The 8,595-nt window shown below is 35.0% G+C and overlaps 1 long non-coding RNA gene across 1 annotated transcript; it reads left to right on the plus strand.

The window, feature by feature from the left end:
• Positions 1–1,409: 1,409 nt before the first annotated feature.
• On the plus strand, positions 1,410–7,645 carry LOC129531776 (uncharacterized). Its single transcript, XR_008677170.2, has 3 exons — positions 1,410–1,561; positions 1,696–1,762; positions 6,059–7,645. It is a non-coding gene; the product is annotated as an uncharacterized lncRNA (long non-coding RNA).
• The last annotated feature ends 950 nt before the right edge of the window (positions 7,646–8,595 follow it).

An 8,595-nucleotide genomic window follows, 5' to 3' on the forward strand; every position in this document is an offset into this window, starting at 1 on the left:
GTGTATGACTGGTTAATAATGCCTATCTTATGGGTGGTTGTGGAAATTCAGTGTAATTAGTACTAAGGAACAGGTGCAGTCACTGACATGTGGCAGGTCCCTTCTATAGCATACATGATACACTCCAAAAGTGAAGACTAGGTGTTTTTACCCTATGCCCTTCCAAAAAATCTGTAAACAAAAATACTCCAATATTTCTGGACAAGTTATGGTTTTATCAGTGAGAATAGCCAATATCTCTTTTGACCTATTCAAAAAGAATGTGTGAAAATTAATGAAATGCAGATCTTCAAACTTTTATAGAAATTTTAATTAGTATTTAAAAACTATATATTTGTAAACTCAAGAAATTACTCGTGTAATTTTTAAGCAAATAAACAGGCCACTGTTTACATATAATACTAAAATTTTAATTTATAAAAATATGAACTGTTGTCAATATTAAATATTCTGTAATGACACAGTCCCACTAGCTTGACGTGGTCATTTCATTTATCTATGTCTTTCAATACTTAGATCACACATACACATGTTGTTAAATACCAACAGTAAAGTATATGTGCTTATGTTGTGTTTTTCTTGTCTTATTTAACACTATATTATTTCTTAGAATCCACGAAGAAACAGACAATTTCAGGGAGTAACAAAATTAAGTGAAAAAATATAGTTTAAGGTATGACCCAAATAAAAGAAAATATACCATTATATTAATTAATGTAATGCTCACATTTATAATTATGATGATAATTACAATGGTATTTGAGTTTCCCAGCCTTGTTTCTTTTTCTTTGTTATCAAAATTTTATTAGTAATTTAAGGAGTACCCAGATGAGGTCAGCACAAATCTAGGAAGTAAAATCAGAGAGAGGGCCTGTATTTACTTTTTATAGCTCCAAGGCAAATAAGCCGTGTTAACCTGGTAGAGAGGCAGTCAGACGTTACAGGCCATGACCTAGCTATAAAGAGTTTTGAATGCCATCAATAAATCACTCCCTAATTAACCTCCCAAACAGCAAAATGCAAAAGAGCTGGTGAAGTTTAGATAAAATCACCTTTAAAAATATGTACAATCATAGCTATTTTGAGAAAGTTTGGTATGTTTAGCAATATTTGCTGAAGTAGTCCCAGTGTTCAACTAAATAGAGTGACCAACAAAACATTTTTAAATATGTTTGTATGAATAATTATATTGCTATATTTACATATGTACATTTTACTATACCAGAAAATGCCTCATTTACTTCCTCTCAATATTTCTACCATAGTTTTACTTTGGCTAATTCATGGTCAAGGAAAAGTAAAATGTGGTAAATTCCATGAAATACAGAATTGTTCAAAGATCATTATTAATTATTTTAATGAACTGAAGTTTATAAGTCTTTTTGTCTCAACCAGAAAAGTTAGAACACTTCAGATTAGCTAAGCGAGAATACCATCAGCAGTGCATCAATCTCAGCTGCATCCAGGTGTATCAGTTGAATGTCAGAGGGACTAGAAATTACATTTCATGAAGAAAATTTACAGAACTGAAGTTATTTAGGCTGCAAAAGAAAAGACTAAGGTAAGCCTGTGGGCAGGTTAAGGTTTAAAACACTAAGAGTTCACCTGTAGACTAATGCTTAGAAAGAGAAGACAAGAAAAATGAGGAACAGAATACAGAGAAACAAATCTTGGCTTATTTTAAATCCTTTTCAGAGAACAGTATACAAGCATGGTGAAGAGTGAAATCTCTACTGCTAAACTGCAGAGGTATCCGATACAGGTTCGTAAGTGCTGAGGGACTTTGCATAAATTACTGATGCTGTGGTTTTGGTTTTCTCCAGTGTAAATAGTGTTGAATACCATATCCATAAAATACCTGAACAGGTTGAGAAAGGAAATGTGTATAAAGTGGTTAAAAAGAGACTGACACAAAGTAAGTGCTCTGTAAAAATTTCCTGTAAAAAATAAGACTACCACAAATAATGCTGTCTTTTTTAATGTATTTATTAAATATATGTGGTACTAAATAAATGCACATATACATAAATATGTTTTAAAACACATATAATATGCCAAAATACATATTATTTTAAAATAAACAAATATTGATGATGTGGTTTGGCTGTGTTCCCACCCGTATTGCATCAACAATTGTAATCCAAATTGCAATCCCCGTGTGTCAAGGGAGGGACCTGATGGGAGGTGATTGGATCATGGAGGAGATTACTCCATGCTGTTCTTACAGTGCATAAGTCCTTATGAAATCTGATGCTTTTATAAGGCAGTTTTCCCTGCTCTTGCTCGCTCTCTCTCTCACCTGCTGCCGTGTAAGACATGCCTGCTTCTCCTTCTGCTATGACTGTAAGTTTCCTGAGGCCTCACCAGCCATGCAGAACTGTGAGTCAATTAAACCTCTTTTCTTTATAAGCTACCCAGTCTCTGGCCACTCTTTATAGCAGTGTGAAAAAGGAGTAATACAATTGATATTAGCGTAATGTATTGACATTGTAGAAATTTGAAAATATAGAAACATACAGAAAAGAAAAATCACCTCTAATCTTACTATTGTTATCTAAATGTGCTTTATTCTAATTGACTTGATCAATTGAGATCACAGGGCATACGAAGTTCTACATTTTGATGTTTTCGCTTAGCATGATCTTTTGAGATCATAATTTTAATAGCTGTTTGGTATTCATTAGTACAAATATAACAGCAGGAGTCATAGCTGTCGCATTGTGGACTATTCTCTAGTTCTTTATGTTACACCATGAGTATCACTTTTCATTATTTCTATAGGAATACTTCCTGGAAGTGAAATCGGTAAGTCAAAGATGTGAATAATTTTATGACATTTTACCTACATAGTCAATTTTACACTGTAGCCATTCTAGTATGTGCGTAGTGGTATTTCATGGGAAATTTAATTTGTGTTTCTTTAATGAGTAATAATATTAAATATCTTTTCAAGTATTTGTTTGCCATGCATATACATTCTTTGGTGACATATCCATTCATTCTTTGGCCATATGTCTTTCCAATCTTTTGATCATGTTTCTGAGAAGCTTATGACTTTGTGATTATTGAATTTATGACTTTGTGATTATTATGACTTTGTTACTATTGAGTTGTGATTGTTGTTTATATAAGAGACACAATTTCTTTGTTTTGCAAGTTTCCTCAAAGCCTATAGTTTGCATTTTCAGTTTTAAAGAGGTTTTGAAGAATAATTATTTTTAATTTTGATCAAGTCAATTTAGGAATTTTAAAATATAATTTATTCTTTTTGTCTTGTAGTTAAGAAATCTCAGCCAAACACAGCATCACTAAGATTTTACAGTTTTTATTTTTAAAATATTTTATAGATTTCAGGATAAGATCTTGATTTTTTTCTAAGATTTATCCCTAAATATAGTCTACTTCTGATACTATACTATATGGCATTTTAAAGTTTCAGATTGCTGGCCAGGTGTGGTGACTCACACCTATAATCCCAGCACTTTGGGAGGCAGAGGCGGGCAGATCATGAGGTCAGGAGATCAAGACCATCCTGGCTAACACGGTGAAACCCCATCTCTACTAAAAATACAAAAAATTAGCCGGGCGTAGTGGCGGGCGCCTGTAGTCCCAGCTACTCGGGAGGCTGAGGCAGGAGAATGGCATGAACCCTGGGAGGCGGAGCTTGCCGTGAGCCTAGATTGTGCCACTGCACTCCAGCCTGGGCGACAGAACGAGACTCCATCTCAAAAAAAAAAATTCAGATTGCTTTTGACTGTCTATAGAAAGATAATTGATTTGTGTTAGTTCATCTTGTGCTATGTGAGTGTGCTACACTTATTAGTTCTAGTAGCTTTGTGTCAAATTTTATAGCATTTTTAATGTAGATGATGATGTCATCTGCCAATAAAGGCAGAACTGTTTCTCTATTTCCACTTGGATGTCTTTTTTTTTTTTTTTCTTTTTACATTTCTTGCCTTGCTTCCCTGGCTAGAACCTCCAGTACAATGTTGAACAGAAGTAGTGCAAGCGGACATCCTAAATTTGTTTCTCTTCGGGGGGAAAACTGTTGTTTTTTACCAATATGCACATATTGATCTTCTTCTAGACTCTCTATATTCTGCACATTGATCTAGTCATCTATCATTTTGTTAATAACACTGTCTTTATTACCATACACTTAATTGTCTTAAGTAGTGTTTCTTTCTGTCTCCAAATTTGTCTGCTTTTACAAAATTGTTTTGGTTAGTTAATAGCCTATGCATTTTCATTATTTGTTATAGAATCAGCTCGTCAATTTCTATAAATAAAAAGCTGCAATGATTTTTATTGTAATCACATTGAACCTATTGATCAATATGCAATCAACTGACACATTAACTAAAAAAAAGACACTTCTCCATTTCTGTGGGACCCCTTCAATCTCTGTCACCAATATTTGATATTTTTCAGTGTATGGGTCTTAAACATGTTTGGTAAAACTATAATAAGTCTTACCAAACCTAATATCTTTGTTGCTATTGTAAATGTTGTTTATTATTTCAGTTTCTAGTCAGTTGCTGTTCATCATAATACATAATGCATAAATGCATACAATACATTATTGGATATCAATCTTATATCATACAAGATCATTTCTTACCCCATCTATGTGTTCTAATAATTTTCTATGGATCCTACAGGATTTTCTACCTAGATAACCATGTCATCTTGAATAAAGACAACTTCACATCTTCTTTTAAAATCTAGATGCCTTTCATTATTTTTGTCGGCTTATCAAGCCTCCAGTACATTGTTACTTGTTCTTTATCTTAGAGAAAAAACATTCAGTCTTTTACTATTAAGTGTGATGTTAGCTGTTACTTGTAGGCTTTTTGTAAATGCCTTTATTAGGTTCAGGATGTTCCTTTCTCTCCTTTGTTTGCCGTGACTTTTTTTTTTAAGGAAATGGATATTGTATTTCTCAAAACTTCTTCTGCATCTATGCAGAAAATGATTTTTTAAAAGTCTATTGTTGTGATAAATTACATTTGATTTTCATGTGCAAACTAACTGTGCATTCCTTGAATAGACACTACTTCATCATAGTGTATTATTCATTTTATACATTATTGGATGTTACTTGCAAATATTTTGTTAGAAATAATTATATCTATGTTCATGAGAGACATGCGTCCGTAGGATGGAGCCCAAAAATGCCCTCCCAGTTCCAGCCTCTACTGCAGGTTAAACCACTGCCATTTACAAGGAGAGATGGTAGGTTTTGAATGTTCTTATTTTCATAAATTCAAAATTCCCTCTTCCCTGCGCCAGCAAATCTCACCCAGTGCAATTCTTTCAGTATTAACACTCCTCCAACTTTGCCTGCTATTGAAATGTATCCAATGTCTTCAAATAGTTGTATTGTGTGTGTGCACGTGCACATGTGTACACTTAAGGATTTTAACTCTTTGTCAAAGGTTAAAATTATCTTTGTCTTGTACAATCAATTTCGCTATTAACAAAAGCAGAATCACTATTTTATTTTATTTTATTTTTTGAGATGGAGTCTCCCACTGTCACCCAGGCTAGAGTGCAACGGCACAATCTCAGCTCACTGCAACCTCCACCACCCAGGTCCAATTTATTCTTCTGCCTCAGCCTCCTGAGTAGCCGAGATTACAGGAGCCCACCACCATGCCTGGTTAATTTTGTATTTTTAGTAGAGACAGAGTTTCACCATGTTGGTCAGGCTGGTCTCAAACTCCTGACCTCAGGTGATCTGTCCGACTCGGCCTCCCGAAGTCCTGGGATTACAGGTGTGAGCCACTGCACCCAGCCCAGAACCACTATTTTAAAACAACAAATACTATTTCTTTTTAGTTTATGGAAAGTTATTCAGTTAAATTTTCTTTTAGATTAGGGTTTCTTTGTGGAAAATAAATTTTCTAAAATTAAGGCTAAAGTAGATTAAATAATTTTAGAAGAATCAATTGCCACATATGAAACCCTTCAAGGAATATAATGACTATTCTTCTAATACTTGGATTTAGTTTGACTTAAATATTTATTTAATATTCACTCTGTTCTCTTTTTCAAGCACTGTGCTAAGTTGGACTTACAGAGACGAATAAGATTTGGCCACATCTTCAAGGAGCTCAGACCTTCATGGACATACCAAATATATACAGAACTAACTCTACTGCTTATCATAATTAGAGCTGTGCTATGGATATTTGAAAGTTAGAGAGATTTATTTTCAACAGAATAATAAAGTCAACTTTCACAAACTGGTGACAGATGATCTGGGCCTTGCAGACAGGGGAGGACTGACAGATTGAGAAGAGTATTTGGTTAAAAACGGATCATAAACTGGTATAAATATCTAAACAAATTCATGAGAATGAGAAGAGTCAGACACAATAAAATAATTCAAAGATATATCAGATAAACCTGGACCCAAAAGTCATGACTTTTTCTTTTCAGTTGACTCTGAACAATTTACAACAACTTCCTCGATTATTGTTTGTCTCATTTTAACATTTTATAATAACACCTATGTCTCCACATTGGTATGAAGACTAAATGAAAACACATCTGTGTTAGATAGTCCCTAAGTTTCTGTCCCCGATATAAGTCCACCCTCCCCACCATCATGTGATCACACGCAGGTGCACACACACAGATGTATACATGCATGCCGTTATGGGAACAGTAATTGCAAATATCAGTACTGTTACGGTTCTTACTTCAGCCATTGCACAAGTGTAGACCTCTGGATCAACACACGTATGTATGTGTATGTGTAACAAATGTATGGCTAATAATGCGTAGGTTTCATAGCTATGCCTTGAAATCAATTTATTAAATGGATGTGTTCTTCCCATGCTGACTCACCTACTGCGGCCCAAAAGCAACAACGTAAACTGCCCTGGATAAAACATCTGCAGACAAGAGATCTCTAAGCTAAGCTACAGCTTCATCAAGCATGGAGTTATCTCATTTCATAGCTTCACACACACACAGGTGCGCACACACACACACACACACACACACACACACACACAGCTCTCAGCTGGAGACCGTCAGGGAAAACAAGTACCAGTGAGACCTGGGGATCTTCATTTGATTTTGTCTACTGGGTGAGGCTGTGTTGAAAACACTTTGATAGAGGGCTCTTCTCTTGGGGCTCATCAAATATTGCTGGTAGAGGGTTTGCTTGCTTTAAATATTCCTTTCCTCAGGTAACGAAGAATACCATGTAATTTGTAATGATAACTTGGATAATGAATGCACACTGTAGTCAGCCATTACCAGTGGTAATTGGTCTTCCTTTCATCTCCTGTCAAGCAGAGTGGTTAGGATTAGGACCAAAAGGCAGCTATCATCTCTCTCATTTCCTGACTCAGACAAAAGGCAAAAAAAAAAGGTGCCTGCTTGTGCTGATAGGTGTCTGATCAAAGCGGCTGAAAGCTGTCAGAAGCCAGCCAGCCTCAGCACCTGACTACTCCTTAATGCAGCTTTGCCTTTGATGTACAGGCAGTCCAACCGGGGTTCTATTTATGTAAAAAAAAATAATAATCAGGATTGTAATAGAACAGAAGAAAGTGCCATTTTCTATTTTGATTCTAGTTTTGCAGTCTGACACCTATAGGAAATGTGGACTAATTCTGTCCAGAGTATGGTGTGTGTGTGCGTGTGTGTGTGTGTGTGTGTGTGTGTGTGTAACTCAATAAAATAAAATATCTTTGAAACATCATCAAATACATTTGGCAGTGAGCAGAAGTTAGATTGCTGGTAGAAAGAAATTATCCTTCTTGGAAAGTAAAAAAAAAAAGCTTAAGTAAAATTACAGCAGTTTTGACATGTGTATTTTATGTTTCAGAAATTCTACAGGTTATAGGTTTATGAATGGAGAACTGGTCTTGGATTTAAATGAATTGGCATCGTATCTCAGACTTCTAGCTTTCTACCCATGTGAATTTAGGTGCGTACTAATCACATATGTGTTTTAAGTTTATCACTGGCTATATACGTGGTTACTTTTGTATATGCCTGTGCATTAAATGAAAATACCTGGCATGTGGTTGTTATAAGCAATAGACAGTTTTTGGCCAGAGAGCCAGGCAGACAAGTGTTAATATCACTTAAGCCCTCTGTGTCTCAAGTTCAAAGTTTCTAAAATGAGTGAATATAATATTTGTTTGAATTAAAGTATACAAAGTATGTATCTCAGTGTCTAAGACATTGTAAGACACCAATAAATGTCCAGTATTTCTGTTGTTGTTGGTATTTATTTTTTATTAAGGGATTCTTGAATTAATACACCATCCCTAGGGAATTGCTGCCCTGTTTTCCTCAGCAATGTGAGCTTCTCCACGAACAAGATCAGCTGTCTTTTACGTCTGGGATAGTTTGTTGAATGAGTATATGAATAAATAAATGTGTGCAGGAACTGGTGAAATCTTACTTGGGAAACCAGAATGCTACAGGGATGTTTTTGGGTAAAGCCGTATTTGTGTCTTGATTATCATAATTGCTAGTGTTTTATCTGAACTGAGCCTTAGTATATACACACACAAACCCACATATGTAGACACACATTCATATACATAAACCATACGTGCTCATGCACCT

Source organism: Gorilla gorilla, chromosome 12, assembly GCF_029281585.2.
Source record: "Gorilla gorilla gorilla isolate KB3781 chromosome 12, NHGRI_mGorGor1-v2.1_pri, whole genome shotgun sequence".
NCBI lineage: Eukaryota > Metazoa > Chordata > Mammalia > Primates > Hominidae > Gorilla > Gorilla gorilla.